This window comes from Ailuropoda melanoleuca, chromosome X (genome assembly GCF_002007445.2).
Source record: "Ailuropoda melanoleuca isolate Jingjing chromosome X, ASM200744v2, whole genome shotgun sequence".
Lineage (NCBI taxonomy): Eukaryota > Metazoa > Chordata > Mammalia > Carnivora > Ursidae > Ailuropoda > Ailuropoda melanoleuca.
Window position 1 is genome coordinate 56386580 of NC_048238.1, and position 24759 is coordinate 56411338.

Consider the following 24759-nt stretch of genomic DNA (forward strand, 5'->3'; position numbering starts at 1 on the left):
CATTTTAACAAAATTTTTCATCCAATCCATGAGCATGGAATGTCTTTCCACTTCTGTGTGTCATATTCAATTTCTTTCATCAATGTTTAATAGTCTTCAGAGTACAGGTTTTTTACCTCCTTGGTTAAGTTTATTCCTAGGTATTTTATTATTTTTGGTACAATTGTAAATGGGATTGCTTTCTTAATTTCTCTTTTGGCTACTTCATTATTATTCTATAGAAATGCAATTAATCTCTGTGCATTGATTTTTATCCTGCAATTTTACTGATTCATTTGTCAATTCTAGTAGTTTTTTGGTAGAGTCTTTAGGGTTTTCATATAGAGTACCATGTCATCTGCAAATAGTGAAAGTTTTGCTTCTTCCTGACCAAGTATGATTAATTTTATTCTTTTCCCTTGTGTTACTGTTGAGACTAGGACTTTCTGTAATATGTGAATAAAAGTAGTAAGAGTGGACATACTTTTCTTATTCCTGATCTTAGGGAGAAGCTGTTTTTCACTGTTGAGAATGATGCTAATTATCAGTTTCCCATGTAGGCCTTTAGTATGTTGAGGTATGTTCTTTCTAAACTTACTTCGTTGAGGGTTTTTATGATGAATGAATGGTGTACTTTGTCAAATACTTTTTCTACATCAATTGAAATGATGATGTGATTAATATCCTTTCTTTCATTGATGTGTTGTATCATATTGATTGATTGAACCAACCTTTCATCCCAGGAATAAATCCCACTTGATCATAGTGGATTATTCTTCCAATGTATTTGCTATATTCAATTTGCTAATATTTTGTTGAGGAATTTTTTTTTTGGCCATGAGCCCTGCACAGGATGTGCTTTATTTATTTTTTTAATGTTTCTTTATTATATTATGTTAGTCACCGCACAGTACATCCCTGGTTTCTGATGTAAAGTTCAATGATTCATTAGTTGCATATAACACCCAGTGCACCATGCAATACATGCCCCTTACTACCCATCACCAGTCTATCCCAATCCCCCACCCTAATCCCCTCTGAAGCCCTCAGTTTGTTTCTCAGAGTCCATAGTCTCTCATGTTTCATCCCCCCCTTCTGATTATCCCTCCTTTCTTTATCCCTTTCTTCCCCTACTGAACTTCCTAGTTCTTATGTTCCATAGATGAGAGAAATCATATGATAATTGTCTTTCTCTGCTTGACTTATTTCACTTAGCATTATCTCCTCCAGTGCTGTCCATGTTGCAGCAAATGTTGAGAATTCGTTCTTTTTGAGCTGAGTAATATTCCAGTGTATATATGGACCACAACTTCTTAATCCAGTCATCTGTTGAAGGGCATCTCGGCTCCTTCCATGATTTAGCTATTGTGGAAAATGCTGCTATGAACATTGGGGTGCATATGGCCCTTCTCTTCACTATATCTGTATCTTTGGGGTAAATACCCAGTAGTGCAATTGCTGGATCATACGGTAGCTCTATTTTTAACTTTTTAAGGGACCTCCAAACTGTTTTCCAGAGTGGCTGAACCAACAAGCATTTCACCAACAGTGTAAGAGGAATTCCCTTTCTCCACATCCTCTCCAACATTTGTTGTTTCTTGCCTTGGCAATTTTTGCCATTCTGACTGGTGTAAGGTGGTATCTCAGTTTGGTTTTGATTTGAATTTCCCTGATGGCTAATGATTTTGAACATTTTTTCATTTGTCTGTTAGCCATTTGTATGTCATCATTGGAAAAGTGTCTGTTCATATCTTCTGCCCATTTTATGATTTGATTATTTGCTTCTCATGTATTGAGTTTGAGAAGTTCTTTGTAGATTTTGGATACAAGTCTTTTATCTGTAGTATCATTTNCAAATATCTTCTCCCATTCCGTGGGCTGCCTCTTAGTTTTTTTGACTGTTTCCTTGGCTGTGCAGAAGATTTTTATCTTGATGAAGTCCCACAAGTTCATTTTTTCTTTTGTTTCTCTTGCCTTTGGAGATGTGTCATGAAAAATGTTGCCTTGGCCGATGTCGTAGAGGTTGCTGCCTATGTTCTCCTCTAGGATTTTGATGGATTCCTGTCTCACGTCGAGGTCTTTCATCCATTTGGAGTTTATCTTTGTGTATGGTGTGAGAGAGTGGTCAAGTTTCATTCTTTTGCATGTAGCTGTCCAATTTTCCCAGCACCATTTATTGAAGAGACTGTCTTTTTTCCACCGGATGTTTTTTCCTGCTTTATCAAAGATTAGTTGCCCAAAGAGCCGAGGGTCCATTTCTGGGTTCTCTATTCTGTTCCATTGGTCGATGTGTCTGTTTTTGTGCCAGTACCATGCTGTCTTTGTGATCACAGCTTTGTAGTACAGCTCGAAATCCGGCATTGTGATGCCCCCAGCTTTGTTTTTCCTTTTCAACAGTTCCTTGGAGATTCGGGGCCTTTTCTGGTTCCATACAAATTTAAGGACTATTTGTTCCAGTTCTTTGAAAAATGTCCTCGGTATTTTGATCGGGATAGCATTGAAAGTGTAGATTGCTCTGGGTAGTATGGACATTTTAACTATGTTAATTCTTCCAATCCATGAGCATGGAATATTTTTCCATCTTTTTATGTCTTCCTCAATATCTTTCAAAAGTGATCTATAGTTTCTAGGATATAGGTCCTTTACGTCTCTGGTTAAGTTAATTCCAAGGTAACGCATGGTTTTTGGTGTTATTGTAAATGGGATGGATTCCCTAATTTCTCTTTCTTCAGTCTCGTTATTCATGTATAGAAATGCAACTGATTTCTGAGCATTGATTTTGCATCCCGCCACATTACTGAATTGCTCTATAACTTCTAATTGTTTGGGCGTGGATTCTTTTGGGTTTTCCTAATAGAGTATCATGTCATATGTGAAGAGAGACATTTTGACTTCTTCTTTGCCAATTTGGATACCTTTTATCCGTTTTTGTTGTCTGATTGCTGTTGCAAGGACTTCTAGTACTATGTTGAATAATAGTGGTGAGAGTGGGCATCCTTGTCATGTTCCTGGTCTTAAGGGAAAGGCTTCTAGCTTTTCCCCATTGAGAATGATATTTGCTGTAGGCTTTTCATAGATGGTTTTTATGAGATTGAGGAATGTACCCTCTTTCCCTACACTCTGAAGGGTTTTAATCAGGAATGGATGCTGTATTTTGTCAAATGGTATTCTTCATCAATTGAGAGGATCATATGGTTCTTGACTCTTTTCTTGTTGATATGATCTATCACACTGATTGATTTGCGAATGTTGAACCACACTTGCATCCCAGGGATGAATCCCACTTGGTCATGATGGATAATCCTTTTAATGTACTGTTGGATTCTATTTGTCAGGATCTTGTTGAGGATTTTGGCGTCCATATTCAGTAAGGAAATCGGTCTGTAATTCTCCTTTTTGATGGGGTCTTTGCCTGGTTTGGGGGTCAAGGTAATATTGGCCTCATAGAATGAGTTTGGTAGCTTTCCTTCTGTTTCTATTTTTTGAAATAGCTTTAGGAGAATAGGTATTATTTCTTCTTTGAATGTTTGGTAAAATTCCCCAGGAAAACCGTCCAGGCCTGGAATTTTTTTTTTTGGAATGTCTTTTATCACTGACTCATTTTTGCGTGTATGTTCATCAGAGATATTTGCCTGGAGATCTCTTTTTTTTGTGGTGTCTTTATCTGGTTTGTGTTCAGGGCAATCCTGCCCTCATAGAATAAATTTTCAATTTTCCCTCCACTTCTATTTTTTTTGTAATAGTTTGAGAATAGGTATTAACTCTTTAAATGTTTCATAAAATTCAACTATGAAGCCACCTGGTCCTAGACATTTGTTTGTTGTGCATTTTTTTTTAAATTCTGATTCCATTTCATTGCTAGTAATCAGTCTCTTCAAATTTTCTACTTCTTTCTATTTCAGTTTTGGGAATTTATGTTTCTAGGTATTTATCCATTTCTTCTAGGTTGTCCAATTTGTTGTTATATAATTTTTCATAACATTCTTTAACAATTATTTTTATTTCTGTGGTGTTGGTTACTATTTCTCCTCTTTCATTTTTTTTTTATGTTAGTCACCATACATTATTTCATTAGTTTTTGATGTAGTGTTCCATGATTTATTATTTGCAAATATGGGTATTAAGGAGGGTACATATTGCAATGAGCACTGGGTGTTATATGCAAATAATGGATCTTCCCTTTCATTTCTGATTTTGTTTGAGACTGCTCTCTTTGATGAGTCTACTTAAGTTTTATCACTTTTGTTCATCTTTTCAAAGAATCAGCTCCTGATTTCATTGATCAGTTCTATTTTTTTTGTTTCAAGTTCATTTATTTCTGCCCTAATCTTTATTATTTTCTTCCTTCTCCTGGCTTTAGATTTTATTTGTTCTTATTTTTCTAGTTCCTTTATATGTAAAGTTAGGTTGTTTATTTGAGGTTTTTCTTGCTTCTTGAAGTAGGCCAACGTGGCTAGAAACTTCGCTCTTAGAATTCCCTTAACAGTACAAAAAAAAAAAGCAGCCATGGAAAGGGAGGCCTAGTTCTTATGTAAAAATCTGGCCTGTGCTGCACAGTAACATTGATTAAATAGGCAAACCTTAATGTCTGTGTGCATGATTGAACTTCAACCTGCCCTGGCCTGGCCTGCTTGGGGAAACCCAGGTCTGTGGCAACCCCAAGGAAGGGCCTGACAACCAGAAGATGCTGTGCACTTGTGTGAGGAGCTTTTCACCAGAGAGGTTCCTGATGCCAAAGGATGACCCTCTTCCCTGCAGCTATTGTAGAAGCTGTGCTGGTCATTTGTAACCAGCTTACAGATGGTTCCTGGTTTTGTTTTGTTTTGTTTTACCCACTACATCACCTTAAATCTTTTGATCAGAATAGTTAATCTATTTACATTCAAAGTAATTATTGGGGTGCCTGGGTGGCTCAGTTGTCAAGTGTCTGCCTTCGGCTTAGGACGTGATCCTGGTGTTCTGGGATCGAGCCCCATATCAGGCTCCTCTGCTGGGAGCCTGCTTCTTCCTCTCCCACTACCCCTGCTTCTGTTCCCTCTCTCTCTGGCTGTCTCTCTCTCTGTCAAATAAATAAATAAAATCTTTAAAAAAAACAAAGTAATTATTGATAGGGTTTTTTTTTTTACCATTTTGGTACTTGTTTTATGATTGTTTTGTAGAGGTTTTTTTTTTCTTGTCTTGCTCTCTTACAATTACTTGGCTTTCATTAGTGATATACTTGGATTCTTTTCAATTTATTTTTTGCATACTTATTGGTTACCATTCAGTTTTTTAGGTGATATCTTCTCTATACAATAGTTCATATTAAGTTAATGGTCGCTTAAATTTGAACCCATTCTTTACTCTTCTTCTCCCCACATTCTAGGTATGTGGTGTCATACTTACATCCTTTTATTCGGGGAGTCCCTTGACTGCTTTTTCTGATATACCTATTTTTACTGTTTTTGTGCTTTGATTAGTCTTTCTTATGATCTTTCCTTCCCACATAAAGCATCCCTTTTAACATGTTTTGTAGTGATTCTTTCATGGTCATGAATTCTTTTAACTCTTATTTTTCTGGGAAACTCTTTATCTCTCCTTCTATTCTGAATGATAGCCTTGCTGGATAGAGTATTCTCAGCTACAGATTTTTACTTGTCATCACTTTGAATATATCATGCCACTCCATTATGGCCTGCAAAGTCTTTGTTGAAAAATCAACTCATAGCTTAATGGGGTTTCCTTTGTATATAACTGCTTTCTTTTCTCTTGCTGCTTTTAAAATTCTCCTTTATCACTACTTTTTGTCATGTTAATTACTATGTCTCTTAGTGTGGACTTCCTTGGATTAATTTTTGGGGGGGAATCTCTGTGCCTCCTGGATCAGGATTTCTCTGTTTCCTTTCCCAGGTTCAGGAATTTCCAAGCTATTATTTCTTCAAATAAATTTTTTACCCCCTTTTCTTTTTCTTTTCTTCTGGGATCCCTATAATGTGAATGTTATTACACTTGATGGTGCTCCTGATTTCCCTAAGTCTATTCTCATTTTACATAATTTTCTTTCTCACCTGCTCCACTTGGTTACTTTTCATTACTCTATCCTCCAGGTCAGATTCTTTCTTCTACTTCATCTGGTCTATCTATTCCATCTAGTGCATTTTTAATTAAATTTATTTTGTTAGTCTCTGATTGGCTGTTTTCTTTATCTCATTGTTAAGTGTCTCACTAATATCCTCTACTCTCTTCTCAAATCCATTGAGTATCTTTATGATCAGTTCTTCAATTCTCTATCAGGCATATTACTTGTCTCTGTTTTCCTTATGTCTCTTGCTGTTATTCTATCCTGTTCTTTCATTTGGAACATATTCTTCTTTCTCTTCATTTTGTCTAGTGGTCTATGTCTGTTTCTATGTGTTAGAAAAGGCAGCTATATATCCTGCATTTGAAAGTAATGGCCTTATGAAGAAGAGGTCCTATAGTGTCCTGCCTTGCAGTGTTCCTTGTTCACCAGAACCTGGCATTTCATGAGTGTCTCCTATGTGTGATGCATCCACCTTGCTATTGTGGCTGTGCTCATTTTTCCTTCAGTCCAGTCATCTGCAATGGCTTTCTTTGCTTCTTGTGGGGATTATTTTGTCCCTGTATTGTTAGTTGGCCAGTCTGGGGTTACCTTGGGCTTGAGTTGGATCAGACCAGGTGTTTAACATAAATGCAGTAGCAGGAAACTGCCGGGCACTTTCCCTGTATTGTCCCTTGAATATCCTTTGTTCTTAGACAGTGTCTACAATCAGACCAGTTGTTTTCCTCCAACCCACTGTTGGGGCACCCATCTGATTCTTGTGTGTGGTTATGTTTCACTCTTTTTGGGCAAAAGTCACTTTGGTGTGGTGCTGGCCATTGTAGGGGCTACATGCAAACTGACAGATCTGTGGCACTTCCCTTTATGGGATCTGGCCAAGAGCATATTGGAGATAGAAGATTTGCTGAAGCACATTCCGGTAGGAAGTAGAGCATCAGGGCAGTGGTGCTAGCAACCTTCGCACCCCATGGTCTTCTGCAGGTCTTCTGCCTTGCACATGCAGTGGCCAGAAGGCAATGCTAGCAAACTTTTCATGCAGCAGTTCCTTTCTGGGAGGTGTCCTGCAGCACCTGGATGGAGCCAGGCTGGCAGAGGGGTCAATTGGTGGAAGCAGAGCCTAGAGGGGTAGGGCAGGAATGCTAGCAATTTAGATAGCAAGTCTTGCAGATAGTCGTGTGTTTACAGTGGGGGCTAGGAAAGGGATATTGTGCCTGACAGTTACTTTGTTCCTGGAGTAGTTCCCCAGAGATTTCTATCCTCCCTTGACATGCTTTGAGATTAGTAAATGATTCTCCCTCCCAAAAGTCCCAGATACCTTTCAAATTGCTGCTTCTATGCTATATCTCCCCAGGCTATTTGTTGTGCTGTCTCTTTAAGGGCAGAGACTCAGTTTCCTCTCACCCACCAGCTCTCCCAGAGCCAAGCCTTCTGATTTTTTTTAATTCCAGGTTTTAATTCCCATTGGTTGTTAGAACTCATGAAATTCGGGCCCTCTGGTTTTCAAAGCCAAACATTATGGAGATTAGTCTTCCCCATTTGGACTCCCTAGTGTGGTGTCTATTTCTCTCCCTTCTTCATGACCAAGGCATCCCTCCCTCCTGAAGACAGTCCTGCATGTCTGTTTAGTTCCCAACTATGTCTCCACCCTTCCTACCCTCTTCATTGTGGCCTCCTCTGTACATTTAGTTATGGAGTTTATTCTGCCAGTTTGGGGGTCATTTTCTGGGTTGTTTACCCTGATGAGGGTGTTAGCTAGTTGTATCCATGGGTTGAAGTGACACTATGGTCCTCCTACTCTGCCATATTCCCCAGAAGTTGAAACATTCAGAGGCTTTTGAGTATAGAATGAACCTCAACTTAAATTTCATATCTCATATGAAAATCAACTCAAAATGGATCACATACTTAAATATAAAATGCAAAACTATAAAACTTTTAGAAGATAACATAAGACAAAATATTCAGGACCTAGGCTTTGGTGAAAGGTTCTTAGATATGACACCCAAAGCATGAGAAGTAAAAACTTTGATAAACTATTTCAACAAAACAAAAATTTTTCACCTCAAGAAAATGAAGACAAGCCACACACTGGAGATAATATTTGCAAGTCACATAACTGAGAAAGGACTTGTATCTAGAATAAATAAAGAACTCTCAAACCCAACAATAAAATATGCACCAAAAATTTCAATTAGAAAATGGGTAAAAAACATGCAGAGATATTTGGTCAAAATCACTAGCCACTAAGGAAATGCAAGTTAAAACCACAATGAGATACCACTTCACACCTGTCAAACTGGATTAAATCAAAAACAGTGACAACACCAAATCTTGCTGAAGATGTGGAAAAACTGGATCTCTCATACATCATTTTAAGCATGTAAAATGGTGATTTCACCCAGGAAAATATTTTGGCACCTTCTTAAAAAACTAAGAATACAACTACCATACAGCAATCACACTTCTGGGTATTTATTCTGGAGATAAGTAAACCTAGATTTACACAAAAATCTGTACATAAATGTTCATAGCAGCAAAAACTAGAAACAGCCTAAGTATTCTTAAATGAATGAATAGATAAACAAACCATGGTATACCCAATACTATGGAATACTATTTAGCAATAAAAATGAACGAACTATTAACACATGCGATAACTTGCATGGATCTGAAGGGCATTATGCTGAGTGGAAAAAAACTCAAGGGGTCACATACTGTACGATTGTATTTGCATAAAATTCTTAAAATGACAAAATTACAGTGATAATGAAGACATCAGTGGTATCAAGTATTAGGGATAAGGGAAGGTATAAATATAAAGTGGTAGCACTGAAAAATTTCTTTGTGCTGGTAGAATAGTTCTTTATCCTAATTGTGGTATTTCTTAACAAATTTATAAATACGATAAAATGTCATACACTTGTTATGGACTCAATTATGCCCCCTCAAATCTCATATTAATGTCCTAACCCTCAGTACCACAGAATGTGACTGTATTTGTAAACAGGGCCTTTAAAGAGGTGATTAAGTTAAATGAAACTTTTAAGGTGTACCCCAATCCAATCTGACTGGTGTTTTATAAGAAGACAAGATTAGGACATACTGAATAATACTAGTAGCACATGTACACAGAGGGATGACCATGTGAACAGTCAGCAAGAGGGTAGCTATCTACAAGCCAATGAAAGAGACCTCATATTTAAATCAACCTTACAAACACTGATTTTATATGGATAGCCTCCAGAACTGTGAGAAATAAATTGCTGTTTAAGCCACCCAGTCTGTGGTATTTTCATTATGGCCACACTAGCAAACTAATACAGCACCATATACCAAAAATGAAATTAATGCATATAAAAATTGGTGAAACAGAATAAGGTATATATTAGTCTGTTTGGGCTGCCATAATACCACAGGTTGGGTGGATTGAACAGTAGAAATTTATCTTCTCACAGTTCTGGAGGCTAAAAGTCCAAGATCAAAGTCTCAGGACAGGTTTCTTCTGAGAATTCTTCCTGGCTTGTGGATGACCACTTTCTCTCTGTGTCCTCATGTGGCCTTTCCTCTGCATGCACATGGAGAGAGATCTTTCATGTTTCTTCCTCTTCTTATAAGTACAACAGTTCTATCAGATAAGGGCCCCACCCTTATAACCTCATTTAACTTTCATTATCTCCCTAAAAGCCCTATCTCTGAATATAAAGACATGGGGATTAAGGCCTCAACATATGAATTGGGGTGCAGGAACACAATTCAGTCCATAACAAAGTTACCTATTTTAGTTCATAGAATTTTACCAATATCAATTTTGGTTTTGAAAATGTACCATGGTATGTAAGATGGCATCACTGGGGGAAGCTGGGTGAAGAATACACGAGAACTCTCTACACTATATTTGCAATATTTAGTGAGTCTAAAATTATCTCAAAATGAAAAGTTTAAAACTACACAAAAAGGCAGTATTCTATGAAGTCCTGTAGTGTACAGAACTTATCTTGACTCTTTCCATACCACAGGGGAAACAGGACAGTTTAGATCTTGGCTTCACAATTTACTGGCTCTGCAAACTTCACCAATTTACCTATATTTTCTGAGCCTCGGTGTCTACATCTTTAATAAGCATGGCATACATTGCAAAGCACTGTCAAGGGCGTCAAGAGCCCTGGATCTTTGCCCCACATTATTTTCTCCCATTAATTTCTAGGTAATGTTTGAAACATTTCTTCCTCTTTTAGTAAAATGGGGATAATCTCTAACCTGCCTTCCACAAAGCTGCAGTGGAAATCTAGGGTGGCAACATCAGGCTTCTGGCTCATTGACACCCTCACTTTGCTTTTAGCATTTTCTTTACCAAGTAGCAAAAATAGAAGACAAGGGGGAGGATTAGGCAACACGTAGAAAGGAGCAGGGGGAAAAGCTACATGCCAGATGTTTTTTGAGAAATGAAGAAAGTGTGAGGTGAAGTAAGCATTTGACAAGAATGTTCAGGAAGAAGATTAATCACCATTTCAGTGTTCCATGTCCAAAGTGATTGTGTCTACTTGTCTGGCTAGGTCTGATTTCAGAATTAAAGAAAGCAGCTTTCTCATTAAGGCAGGATGGGGTTGGGGGTTGAAGGATGGACAAGGGCTCCTTTAAGGTTGGCCACTAATAGAGGACAGATGGAAATGACTGGAATGCCCTTAAATAAAGCAGAAAGCAACCGAGAGAAAAACTGCTAAAAGAAAATACATAAACAGTTTTACCACAAACTACTACATTCTTACTTGTTGATAGAAGTGTAAAACTAACTTGTCAGCTTGGTTTTAAGTGCCAAACAGTGAGTACTGAAGTGACAAGGAAGACCAGTCAACAGACATAGTCACCCCCAGTGTTCAAAATCTTTATATGCCTTCCCACTACCCACCAGGAAGAGTCCAAACTTCCTTGTGTTGAATGTGAGGCCCTCAGTAAGCTGGCCTAAACATGCCTTCCAACTTTCTCCATGACTGTACCCCAGATCCATGATGTGAGATGAATTTATTGATGGCCCCTTCAAAAGCAGCATTGGACTGGCAGTCAGGAGACCTAGGTTCAAATCTCCACATTCCTATTAACTGGCTATGCAAATTTGAGAAGAAAATCACTTAACCATTCTGAGCCTTAATTTCTTCCTCTGTCAAATAAGGATAATAATCCCTGTGCCGATGATATCATGGGCTTTTTGTGAGTAGTGCAACAGATACAAAAGCACCTAGGAAAGCCCAACAGGTTTCAAGCACCTGGTCTGTCATACAGGACTATAGCATTTTCATCCTTGAGGGTTCTCAATCTCACATCTTTCCTACTTAAGAAAGAATCCATTCAATCATAGGTTTTAGCACACACATAGAAACCAAGAAGAAAGAAAGAAGAAAGAAGAAAGAAGAAAGAAAGAAAGAAAGAAAGAAAAGAAAGAAAGAAAGAAAGAAAGAAGAAAGAAAGAAAGAAAGAATCTGGATCTAATCATTTCATCATTTGAGCCACTCTGAATCTTCACTAAAGGTGTTCTAAAAAAAGCCCTTGTACACTCTTGGTGGTAATGTAAATTGGAGCAATCACTATGTGAAACGGTATGAAGGTAACTCAAAAATTTTAAATAGAACTACCATAGGATCCAGCAATCCTACTTCTGGACAGATATCCAAAGGAGTTGAAACAGTGTCTTGAAAGATATCTTCACTCCCATGTTTATTGCAGCATTAGTTACAATAGCCAAAACACGGAAGCAACCTAAGTGTCCATAAAATGGACAAATAGATAAAGAAAATATACATAAGATGAAATATTATTCGGCCTTAAAAAAGAAAAAATCTGCCATTTGTAACATGGATGAACCTGGAGGACATTATACTAAATGAAATAAACCAGACACAGAAGGAAAAACACTATATGACACCACTTATATGAGGAATCCAAAATAGGCAAACTCATAGAAGCAGAAAGCATAATGGTGTTTTCCAGGGACTTGAGGGAGTAGAAAATGGGAAGGTGTCAGTTAAAGAGTATGAACCTTCAATTATGCAACATAATAAGTCCTAGTGGTCCATTATATAACTTAGTGTCTATAGTTAACAATTCTGTATTCTATACTTGAAAATTTGCTAATAGGGTAGATCTTATGTTAAGTGTCATTATTACAAAAATAATAATAATGAATAAAGAGGGCAGAAGAGAACTTCTGGAAGTAATATGGCCTAGACTGTAGTGATGGTTTCACAGATGTATATTTATCTCCAAACTCATCAAGCTGTATATATTAAACATATACAGTTTTTATATGCCAATCATACCTCAATACAGTGTTTTTTAATAAAATAAAGTTTTTGAAAAGATGATCTATGAGCATGTGTTCATATCTCTTCTGCCTCATCTCCCAGACAAAGTTCATTTCTACCATCTCTGTGTACCTTATATAAAATTTTATGGCTTCCACTAGCCACCTATATTTTTCTCCCTGTCTCTCCTGTTAGACTATGGGATATTCAAGGTTAAGGATTGTTATCTTATTAAATTTATTATGCCCAACACTTAGTAGGCAGTGAGTTTCAACAGGTTTTAGAGAATTGGACAGCTAAATCAAATATCTCTTCAATAAGTTGGAACATTTTTAAACAAATATGGAGTTATAAATGTTCATTATAATGTCAGTTACAATCAATTCAGTTAATTTCAACAAAAAATGACTTAGAACAAACTACACATAAGACATTAAGACTGTCTGGCTTGGACACTTGTTCTCAATTTGGCTTCACAATGGAATCACTTGGGGATTTTTTTTAAATACTGATGTCTTGGTCCTCCAGCCCAGAGATTATGATTTAATTTATCTAAGATACAATGTGGCATTAGAATTTTTAATGTTCAGCTTAAGCTAAGAATTGTTGGCCTTATGGTAAAAACACATGAATTGAGAGTGTAATAAGTGTTTTGAAAGAGGAAGGATACTATGGGAATTTATAACCTAGTCTCAGGAGGGTTGAATTCTATATTTAGTGAAAATATCCTTCATGAATGAAGTGGAAATGGAAGCATTCTCAGATGAACAAAAGCCAAGAATTTGACAGTAGCACACTTGCTCTAAAAGAATGGTTAAAGAAAGTTCTCTAAACAGAAAGGAAATAATTTTGAAGATATACAGAAAACTTAGAGCATCAGGAAGAAACAACAATCAAGAAAACAAATATTCTTTCTCAGGAGTTTTCAAATTTAAGTTTGATGGTTGAATCTGATGTGTTTCTCAATGTGTAGAGGAAATATTTAAGATAATTATAAACAAGGGAAGGTCACTCCTGAGCATTTGTCCCGGAGAAATGAAAATATATATCTACATAAATACCTAACGTGATTGCTCATTGCAGCTTTATTTGTAATAGCCAAGAAAAAAAAACACAGAAACAACCAAAATGCCCTGCAATGGGTAAATGGTTAAACTGTGGTGCAAATATATCATGGAATACCACTCAAAAATAAAAAAGGAACAAAATATTGATACACATAACAACTTAGATCTTAAGGGCATTATGCTAAGTGAAAAAAAAAATCCCAAACATCACATACTGTATGATTCTATTTACATAACATCCTTGAAATAACAAAACTATAGAGACACAGAACAGATTAGTAGTCCCCAGACGTTAGAGACAGGGAAAAGGAGACAAAGCTGTGGCTATTGAAAGATAACACGTGGGGCGCCTGGGTGGCACAGCGGTTAAGCGTCTGCCTTCTGCTCAGGGTGTGATCCCGGCGTTGTGGGATCAAGCCCCACATCAGGCCCCTCTGCTATGAGCCTGCTTCTTCCTCTCCCACTCCCCCTGCTTGTGTTCCCTCTCTCACTGGCTGTCTCTATCTCTGTCAAATAAATAAAATAAAATAAAAATTAAAAAAAAAAAAGAAGGGCACATGATGTTATGAGCACTGGGTGTTATTCGCAATTAATAATTGATTGAACATTATACCAAAAACTAATGATGTACTATACGTTGGCTAATTGAATTTAAATTTAAAAAAACAATATTGTATTGTTTATTTGAAAGTTGTTAGAAAGTACAACTTTATCACCATAACAACAACAGTAAGAAAATTGTAATTATGTAAGGTAAAGAATGTGTTAACTAATCTTATTTTGGTAAATATTTTACAATATATATGTGTATCGAACCATCATATTGTGCAACTTAAACTTTCATAATGTGAGTGTTAATTGTACCTTAATTAAGCTGGGGTGAAAAAAAAGTTAAATGACTGTAGCCCTAGCCAACGTCTTGATTACAACATCATGAGAGACCCCAAAACAGAATCATTTGTCTAAGCCACTCCTAAATTCCTGACCTGCAGCAACTGTATGAGATAACAAATGCTTATTGTTTAAGCCACTAAGATTTGGGATATATTGTATGCAGCCGTAGGTAAATAATGCCTTTTTAATGTGTTAATATTTTTCAAGTGTTTTTGAAAAATAATGAAAGAGATTAATCAAGAAAGTACTTTTGAAAGAAGGTCAACCAAAATGGTGACATAGGAGGCTTCTGAGCTACCCTCTCCCAACTGTCATTCTAAATGCAGATACATAGAGCAGTTTCCTCTGAAACAGATCCAGAAACTAGCTGAATGAATCTGAGAAAATACCCACATTAAAATGGGTAAGAGAAGCTCAAACACAATCTCATCATAAATCCCACTTCCATCACCATGCCATACAATAAGAAGAGAACCCCCAATTCCCAACTTCTCATTGAGGAGCAAAGGTTTGGACCATACACGTAGAGCACCAACTCTTAACACTCCCACCTGAGGGACAAGCCCCCAAAACACTGAGCTCTGAAATCTGGGCTTGCGTCAAGAAATGCACAGGACTATAGCAAAGATAAAAGCTGGTCTTAAAGAGCTTGCAAGCACTAGCCACTGCTATCCCCACCAGGAATAGAGGAAGCAGGCAAAAAATGCCCATCTCTCAGTCTTCCTCTGAAAGAGACTTATCTTCATACTTTAAAAAACTGCTGCCTATGGGCCAGGCTTCTCATTTAACACATAGAGGTAATTGCAACCTCTCCAGAAACTAGGGAAGCTGCAGACACCTCCCCTATCCTCTCCCTCCAGCCTGATCCAAGTTACTAGTAACTCCCTGAAAGGAGCTGCACACATCCATAATGATGTGGGAAACAAAGGCAAAAGAAAAATTAAAGTGCCTTACTACCTATAGCTCACTGACAAGTCCTTGAAACAGGCAGAGTGACATTCCTCTAGAAACTCAACTGCCTTAATATTAATACTTTGCTAAGGGCAAAAAGCCATCTAAACCTGGCCCCCAGGATCCTGTAACTCTAACATATAAAAATTCCTTTGGAAACTTCCTTTATCTCTACCCCTAAGATACATATTGGCAATCATCCCCCATGCATATGACCCACCGAAATACATCTGAGGGTCTCACGACTAAGATTTTATTTGACAGTAATGAATGACCTTTTCCCAACAATAGCTAACCCCTCAAGGTCCTGGAAACCTTGCTTCCAAAATTCCTTAGAGACTTACACTATCCCTCACCCCCTCCCAACTTGAAAGTATATAATGGGCCTCTCCTCATGACCCAGTACAGGTCTTTCTGCCCTGTGCTTTAATACAATCACTTTTTTGCACCCAAGATGTCTCAAGAATTCTTTCTTGGCCATCAGCTTCAAACCCTAACATCTTTCCTACATTATTTGGTGCCCAACATGGGGCTTTGAGTCTTTTCATCTGGACTGTGAGCCACAGTGCAAACTTGGTGAGTACTTTCCTTTTACTTTCATTTCAGGGCTTCTTCAAGGAGTACAGTCTTATTGGAACACTTTCCTGCCGATTGCTTAGGCTCCAGTCCTTTACCCTGTGGCTACTCTATGGGGAGGAGGAAGTCTGATTTTTGGCTGGAAGCTAGTATCATGGCCAGGGTGGTAACAAGACCCAGAAATGATGCCCTCTCTTTGTTCTTGTTCTTATACAAAGTTGTCTGTCTTGGGCTTGGGAGAGCCACCTAAGTCACCAGGATGGCTGCAGATCTTAAGACTCCCATGTAAGGTTTCTTCCTCATTGGCTTAATGTGATCCCCTCCACATCCCTGGTCTAGCCACTTCTGGCTGTGAGACCTTCACTGGGAACCAGCTGAAATCAGTACCTGATTGAATTAAAACCCAACTGGCCTGTTTCTAGAGAAGACGGCTATAGACTGTGCTGGAATGTTGCTTACATCATGATGGATTTCTGTCTTTACTGTTTTCCATCACTGTCCTCTACTTACTACTTAAATAATAAAATTGGGTAATTTCCCCTTGTAAAACTTTTCTAGTGTTCTCTATGGGTTAAAAATTGTGGGTTCTTCATGACAAGGTAAAATAAGGCATGATCTTTTATGGTATGAACTTTAAGGCAAGGTAAAATAAGGTGTGACCTTCATGGCATGACCTTCAAGGCATGGTATTTCAGTCCATATGCCAGGCATCCATCTGTAGCCTAGGATGCAATGGGGAGGGGTGATTCTAGCATCCTTTCTACAGGGGCCTTTATCAGCAGCATTGGTCATAGCAATTTTGCTCAGGGGGATCCCTCAGGTCACTTTGACACCTGGAAACTCTGACATATCCTGCATAGGACACAACCCAGGAGTTGGGGGGAAGATTTTCTAGATAATGGACCTTCTCTTTTCTTCAGTTACCAAGGCCTCTCCCTTGGGGTGCCTTTTAACCCACTGGAAATAATTCAGATTGCAAAACTTTGGAAAGGACTGAGTTCCTGTAACACTGCATGGTCTCAGGGATCTATCAGATCTCTTCTGCAGGAAATAGGGCATATGGACCTAGAGAACCTTCATTTTTCATACTTAGGCCTTCATTGCTCTATACCAGGACCTCGACCTAAGAGCCTGGTACAAATGTATTTGCCTGAACTTATTGACTAATAAACTCCCTCCTGACATATTGGATGATAATTATCTAAATAGGTCTCTTCGAATAAGCCCAGGTTGCCAGAAGAAACATAGGCCATCCCTAGCAAGGGGGATTCTGACTCTCACTGTTCCTCCTCCTAATGGATGTGGGATTTCCCAGGTTAAAGGCTACAATTGGAGCCAGCCAACTGTGATTAGTCTAACCTTAGGATGGGGACTTTAAGGAATATTCCCAAGCAGCTGCAGAACCTCCCTTTGTTTCAGGGAAATTCCCTGTCTTCTCTGACCTGACATGGACTGCATATTTCCACTTTGGTGGGAAAAAACATAGCATCTGCTCATCTGTAGAATCTGTTGAGGTTTGGAACTGGGAACTGTTTTTTTTCTGCCTTCCTGGTTGCACCTTATCTCTTCTTTCTTCCCCTCCCACTGTTTCTTCGCCACTTTGGATGTGGCCTGTATAGCTGGTTCCTATACCATCCTCTGTGCCTCAGGCACCATGGCTCCTTCTCCCCTCGCTGTCAAGGAGCAAGAAGAGCATTCCCTGGACTTAACACTGCCTACTTCAGATTTCCCCACCATGTCTCAGGTAAAAAAAAATGACAATGGGGAAAAAATTGATTGGCTTTTAAGTGTACCCAGGTGGAACACATTCGATATTTAAACTAATTTAAGTTTGTTGGTTTAATTTAGATAGACATGTCAGCATTAAATATGAAACTTTTATTCCACCAAGGTCTGCTGAAGGTCAGATAAGTTTGTGTTATCCTTGTTGCAATTTGTTAGCAAAAATATGACTTAAAATGATGGTTAATCTGGTCTGTCTCAAAGTTTTCAAAGGTAATTGTTAAGATAGTTTCAAAGTCTTTGGTAACCTGAAACTTTAAAGTTTTGCTTGGCTGATAAATGGGATTAAATTCATTGGACATCTAGGTCCTTTCCAAATAAGATAAAGTGATAAAGCTTTGATTACTGGATGTCAGTTTGTGCTTTTGACTTCTTATTGCAGAGAAACTAAGGATATTTGAATCTGTTGATAAGGATACTTTATGCTTAACTGATTCATAAATCTACCCCTTAAAAAGTTATAGTGTAACAGTTCACAACTGGCTACTAGTTTTCACTGGAGACTAAGGATTCTAAGAGTGCAAAATTCTGCTAAATGTAATTAAGAGTAATGGAAATAAGGGAAGTAACTCTGTATGTGTAAGGAAGATATAAGGAATGGGAATACATTTGTGTTGAAGATAAAAGAAAACAATTTTGTCCTAAATGAAACTGGTTGTTTGGAGAGAAATGGCTTGGGACAAAATCTGAATGCAAAGGAAAGTTGTAGAATGTTTGTGATGGGAAAACTTTGGAAAGGAATTTTATGTATGGTCAGGATGGACTAAGGTTGACATGAATGGATTTTAAAAGTACACTGGTATAAGATTGAAAGTCTGCTTTCTCTCTGTTAAAAAGACAAAGTTTCTTGAATTGTTGGTCTGCTCTTGATAAGAAAATGTAAACAGTTGTTTTCTCTTTGCCTGCCCAGAAAAACCAGTTTCTATGTTTTGCCTTTATCAGATATTCAACAACCCCTAATCCTATTTAGGCATGTGCTTTAAAACTTCCAAATATTTTAATAAACTTACCCAAGATTTAAATCATAGATGAAGTCTCATCAACTATTCAGGTTTGATTATTTGGTATGTTACATTCTGGTATAAGATCATCACTTGATGTTCTGATTATTGAAGTGTTATGTGTCATAGAATAACTGAGTTTCCTTGTCAGTTGCATCATAATGAACTCTCTCTCCGATCATTAACAATGTCCATTCTTGAGTTCTTATTATTTCTAATTGTTCCTATTCTCTTGCAAGATGAGTTTCATCTTCAAGGGGGTTCACCTAAAAGACTTTTAGGACAAATACAGGTATTCAATACCTTTAACATCATAAAACTGAAATAGGTAAGAATTTCCAGAACAAACTAAAAAGTTGCATTCAAATTGAACAAGAATTAGTAACATGGGACTAAATGAACTAAAACGATGATTATAGTTTTGTGACTTTTGTTTGAATCATTGCTGGCTCTCTAATGTTTGCTCTTCCAGATTAAGGAATCTTTCTCTTAAGATATCTATAACTTACAAAAACATGATATAGTATTCATTTGTAAACAAATTCAAGCATTTAACTTTTCTTTCTACCTGAACCCTCTGAAATTCAAAAGGTCTCAGTAAGTATTCTTTCTTCCATAACTGTCATAGTCATTTGCATAAGTTCAATAAGAATTTGTTCTCCTGGGACTCCTGGGTGGCTCAGTCCGTTAAGGGTCTGCCTTCAGGTCAGGTCATGATCCCAGGGTCCTGGGATCAAGTCCCACATCAGGCTCCTTGCTCAGCGGGGAGCCTGCCTCTCCCTCTGCCTTTCAATCCCCCTGCTTGTGTGCTCTCTCTCTCTCTCCCTCTCTCTGACAAATAAATAAAATCATTTAAAAGAAAAAAGAATCTGTTCTCCTTGTAATAAGACATCACTGGAAATAGCGCTTATTTTTACCAAGGCTTTGAATGGAATGTCATATTTGAGAGAAACATGCATAGACTCAGATATGACCAAACAGCTTTAAGGAACTAAGGTTGACTTTATGAAACCTGGAGCCATAAAGCCCCTTGGAACTGTTGGCTTGATACCTTGTTTACAGAGTTCCCAGCAGCCTTACCAGGTGAGTAAAGAATGTCACTTCCTAGCAGGTGCAGGAATCTTAGGATACTTTGGGGACTTCATGAAGAGGAATCTGCCCACATCTACAGGTATTGCAGGCACGTCTGATGGCAAGTATTTGGCGTGGCTTCTGGCCTGGAGAAGCTACTAAAAGTTCAACCTAGAGATTCTTTATAAAAGTTCCAGCAAAGCAGATTTTTAAAAGATCTATAATCAATCACTATTCTTGCTGAGCTTATGTAAATAATTAGGCCAAGCTTGTTAAAATTGGACTTGATTTGCAAACAAATTAGTCTTAATTGGCTATCTCTGGAAATAAGGGTGATTTTAGAGAGAAAAGTTATGTTTCAATAACACAACTTTGTGGATATTAAATTTTAGATCTGATTGTCTTTAAACGTTTCTTGTTTATGTAGCTAGACAACTTGAGGTAAACTTCAGAGAAATTGTTATGATAGTTCATAGATAATTTTCTTGCTTGTTATTCTGTGGGAATAATAACAGGACCCCATGAGCATATGACTATTTGAACAGCTGAAAAATGGGATTGATTCCACAGCAATTGCATAACTCAGCTATCATTTTGACCAAGTCTGTGTGGCTGGGATGACAAAATTGCTCCTTAAAAGCCAGAGCATACCCCATTCCATGGGGTTAACTATGGATTTGTGGAGATAATGGATGACCCTACTTTCTTTATGATTGGATTGGATAATGCGGTTGGGTATGCCCTTATCTCCTGAGACAAGTCTTCTTCCACTTGCCAGTGATTCCTCATAATTAAGATATTGTTAAGGCTAGACCTCAAACAAAGAGGGCTTCTTGATCATTTTATCATTTAGTCATATTTATCCTAGAAGCCACCTCTATTAAGGTACAATTGCAAACAAAGGCTTTAGCCAAGCATACAACAGCCCTCCTGATAAAAGTAGCCTTAAAGCTCACTATGGTACAGTCACAGAGTGTAATGACATTACATCAGGTGCAGAGTGTCTTAGAGACCAAAGGACACCAATGGATGATGGGAAGCTGACTTATTCAATTCAGGCTATGCTTGTAGATATGCCTAAAATAATACATAAAACCTTCAATGCTAAGTGAAATAAGTCAAGCAGAGAAAGACAATTATCATATGGTTTCTCTCATCTATGGAACATAAGAACTAGGAAGATTGGTAGGAGAAGAAAGGGATAAAGAAGGGGGGGTAATTAGAAGGGCGAATGAAGCATGAGAGACTATGGACTCTGAGAAACAAAATGAAGGCTTCAGAGGGGACAGGGGTGGGGGAATGGGTTAGGCTGGTGGTGGGTAGTAAGGAGGGCATGTATTGCATGGTGCACTGGGTGTTATACACAATTAATGAATCATTGAACTTTACATCAAAAACCAGGGATGTACTGTATTGTGACTAACATAATATAATAAAAAATATTATTATTTAAAAAAGAATTGCTACCCCAGCTTTCTTTTGAGGTCCACTGGCTTGATAAAGCATTCTTCATCCCCTCACTTTCAATCTGGAGGTGTCCTTAGGTTCAAAATGGAATCTTGTAGGCAGCATATGGATATGTCCTCTCTTTTGATCCAATCTGTAATCCTGTGCCATTTCATGGGAACATTTAGGCCATTCGCATTGAGGGTAACTATTGATAGGTATGAATTTAGTGCCATCTTATTGCCTGTAAAGTGCCTGTTTCTGTATATTGTCTCTGTAAATTTCTGATCTATATTACTCTTGGGGTCTTTCTTCTTTTATAGAATCCCCCTTAATATTTCTTGCAGGCCTGGCTTGGTGGTGACATATTCTTTCAGTATCTGCCAGTCCTGGAAGCTCTTTATCTGTCCATCCATTCTGAATGACAACCTTACTGGATAAAGTATCCTTGGTTACATGTTCTTCTGATTTAGTGCCCTGACTATGTCTTGCCAGTCTTTTCTGGCTTGCCAGGTCTCTGTGGACAGGTCTGATGTTACTCTGATGTTCCTCCCCACCACCGCCAGGTAAGAAATCCCTTCCCCCTAGCTGCTCTCAGGATAGCTTCCTTGGCTCTTAGATTAGTGAGTTTTACTGTTATATGCCAGTGATGGTTTATTTTTATTGATATTGGGAAGGGTGCTCTCTGCCTCTTGGACATGAATGCTTGTTTCCTTCCCCAGATTAGGGAAGTTCTCAGCTATGATTTGCTCAAATGTACCTTCTAGTTCCCTCTCTCCCTCCACCCCCTCGGGGATTCAGGTAATTCTGATGTTGGAACGTTTCATGACATCATTGATCCCTCTAAGTCTATTCTCATGGCCTTCTACCAGTTTATCACAAGCCTCCACAGCTTCCTTCCTCTCTAGCAGCTTATCTTCTAGATCACTGATTTGGTCTTCTGCCTCATTTATCCTGGCTATTAGTGTATCCAGTTAAGACTGCATGCCATTCTTAGCATTTATAAGCTTGGCCTGATTAGATCTCATTTCTGCCCTCAGAGATTCTATATTGTTGGTAATGTTTTTCTGAAGCCTAGCTATTGACTTCATGGTTGCTACCCTGAATTCTATCTCTGACATCTTGCTTATGAACTTTTGGGACTTCATCAAGATAAAAAGCTTCTGCAAACAACAGAAACAGTAAGCAATACTGGCAACACACAGAATGGGAGAAGATATTTGCAAATGACATTACAGATAAAGGGCTCATATCCAAGATCTATAAAGAACTTCTCAAACTCAACACTCAAAAAACAAATAACCCAGTCAAAAAAATGGGCAGAAGACATGAACAGACACTTCTCCAAAGACATACAAATGGCTAACAGACATATGAAAAACTGTTCAACATCATTAGTCATCATGGAAATACAAATCAAAACCACAATGAGATACCACCTTACACCAATTAGAGTGGAAAAAATAACAAGACAGGAAACAAGAAGTGTTGGTGAGGATGTGGAGAAAGGGGAACCCTCTTACACTACTGGGGGGAATGCAACTGGTACAGTCACTCTGGAAAACAGTATGGAGGTTCCTCAAGATGTTAGAAATACAGCTACCCTACGACCCAGCTATTGCACTACTAGGTATTTACCTTAAAGATACAGATGTAGTGAAAAGAAGGGGCACATGAACCCTAATGCTCATAGCAACAATGTCTACAATAGCCAAACTGTGGAAGGAGCTCAGATGCCCTTCCACATGCCCAGATGCCATTCCATTATCCAGATGAATGGATAAAGATGTGGTTCATATATACAATGGAATATTACTCAGCCATCAGAAAGGATGGAATACCCACCATTTGCATCTACATGGATGGAACTGGAGGGGATTATGTTAAGTGAAATAAGTCAAGCAGAGAATGACAATTATCCTATGGTTTCACTCACATGTGGAACATAAGAAATAGTGCAGAGTACCACAGGGGAAGGGAGGAAAAACTGAATAGGAAGAAATCCTAGAAGGAGACAAACTATGAGAGATTTGGGGCTCTGGTAACCAAACTGAAGGTTATAGAAGTGAGGGGGGCAGAGAGATGGGGTAACCAGGTGATGGGTATTAAGGAGGGCATGTGTGGTGATGAGCATTGGGTGTATATGCAACTAATGAATTGTTGCACACTACATCAAAAACTAATGATGTACTATATGCTGGCTAATTGAACATAATTTTAAAAATAAATAAATAAAAATAGAAATCAAAATAAAATCTGAAATAAATAACCTAACATTACACCTAAAGGGTCTAGAAAATGAAAAAAAAAACGAAACCCAAAACCATCTGAAGGAAGGAAATATTAAAGACAAGAGAATAATAAATGATATCAAAACTAAAAAAAATAGAAAAGATCGATGAAACCAAGAGCTCATTTTTGAAAAAAAAAAAACAACACTGCTAAACCTCACTTAATACCTGATGTCCTAGCTACAGTTATCAGACAATAAAAAGAAATAAAGACATCCATATCAGTAAGATAAAAGTAAAATTTTCACTATTTGCAGATGAAATGATATTTTATATAGAAAACCTGACAGATTCCACTAAAAAACTACTGGTACTGACTAATGAATTGAGTAAAGCTGCAGGATACAAAATAAACATACAGAACTCTGTTGCATTTCTGTACACCAATAAAGAAGCAGCAGGAAAAGAAATTACAAAAACAATCCCATTTACAGTTGCACCAAAAATAGCAAGATATCTAAAAATAGGTACCTAACCAAAGAGTTGAATCACCTGTACTAAGAAAAGTATAAAATACTGATGAAAGAAAGTGAAGAGGACACAGAAATTGAAAGATAACCCATGCTGATGGATTGGAAGAAAAAATATTGTTTAAAATGTCTATAGAACCTAGGGGCGCCTGGGTGGCACAGTGGTTAAGCGTCTGCCTTCGGCTCAGGGCATGATTCTGGTGTTATGGGATCAAGCCCCACATCAGGCTCCTCCGCTGTGAGCCTGCTTCTTCCTCTCCCATTCCCCCTGCTTGTGTTCCCTCTCTCGCTGGCTGTCTCTATCTCTGTCTAATAAATAAACAAAATCTTTAAAAAAAATAAAATAAATAAAAAAATAAAATAAAATGTCTATAGAACTTAATCTACAGATTTAGAGAAATCCATTATCAAAATACCAATTTTTTTAACAATAATTTTTATTATGTTATGTTAGTCACCATACAGTACATCCTTAGTTTTTGATGTAGTGTTCCATGATTCATTATTTGCATATAACACCCAGTGCACCATGAAATATGTGCCCTCCTTAATACCCATCACCGGTCTATCCCAATCCCCCACTCCCGTCTCCTCTGAAACCCTCAGTTTGTTTCTCAGAGTCCATAGTCTGTCGTGGTTCAATCCTCCTTCTGTTTACCCCCCTTTCATTCTTCCCTTCCTTCTCCTACCGATCTTCCTCCTATTTCTTATGTTCCACAAATGAGTGAAACTATATGATAATTGTCTTTCTCTGCCTGACTTATTTCACTTAGCATAATCTCCTCCAGTCCCATCCATGTTGTTGCAAAGGTTGGGTAATCGTTCTTTCTGATGGATGAGTAATATCCCATTGTATATATGGACCACATCTTCTTTA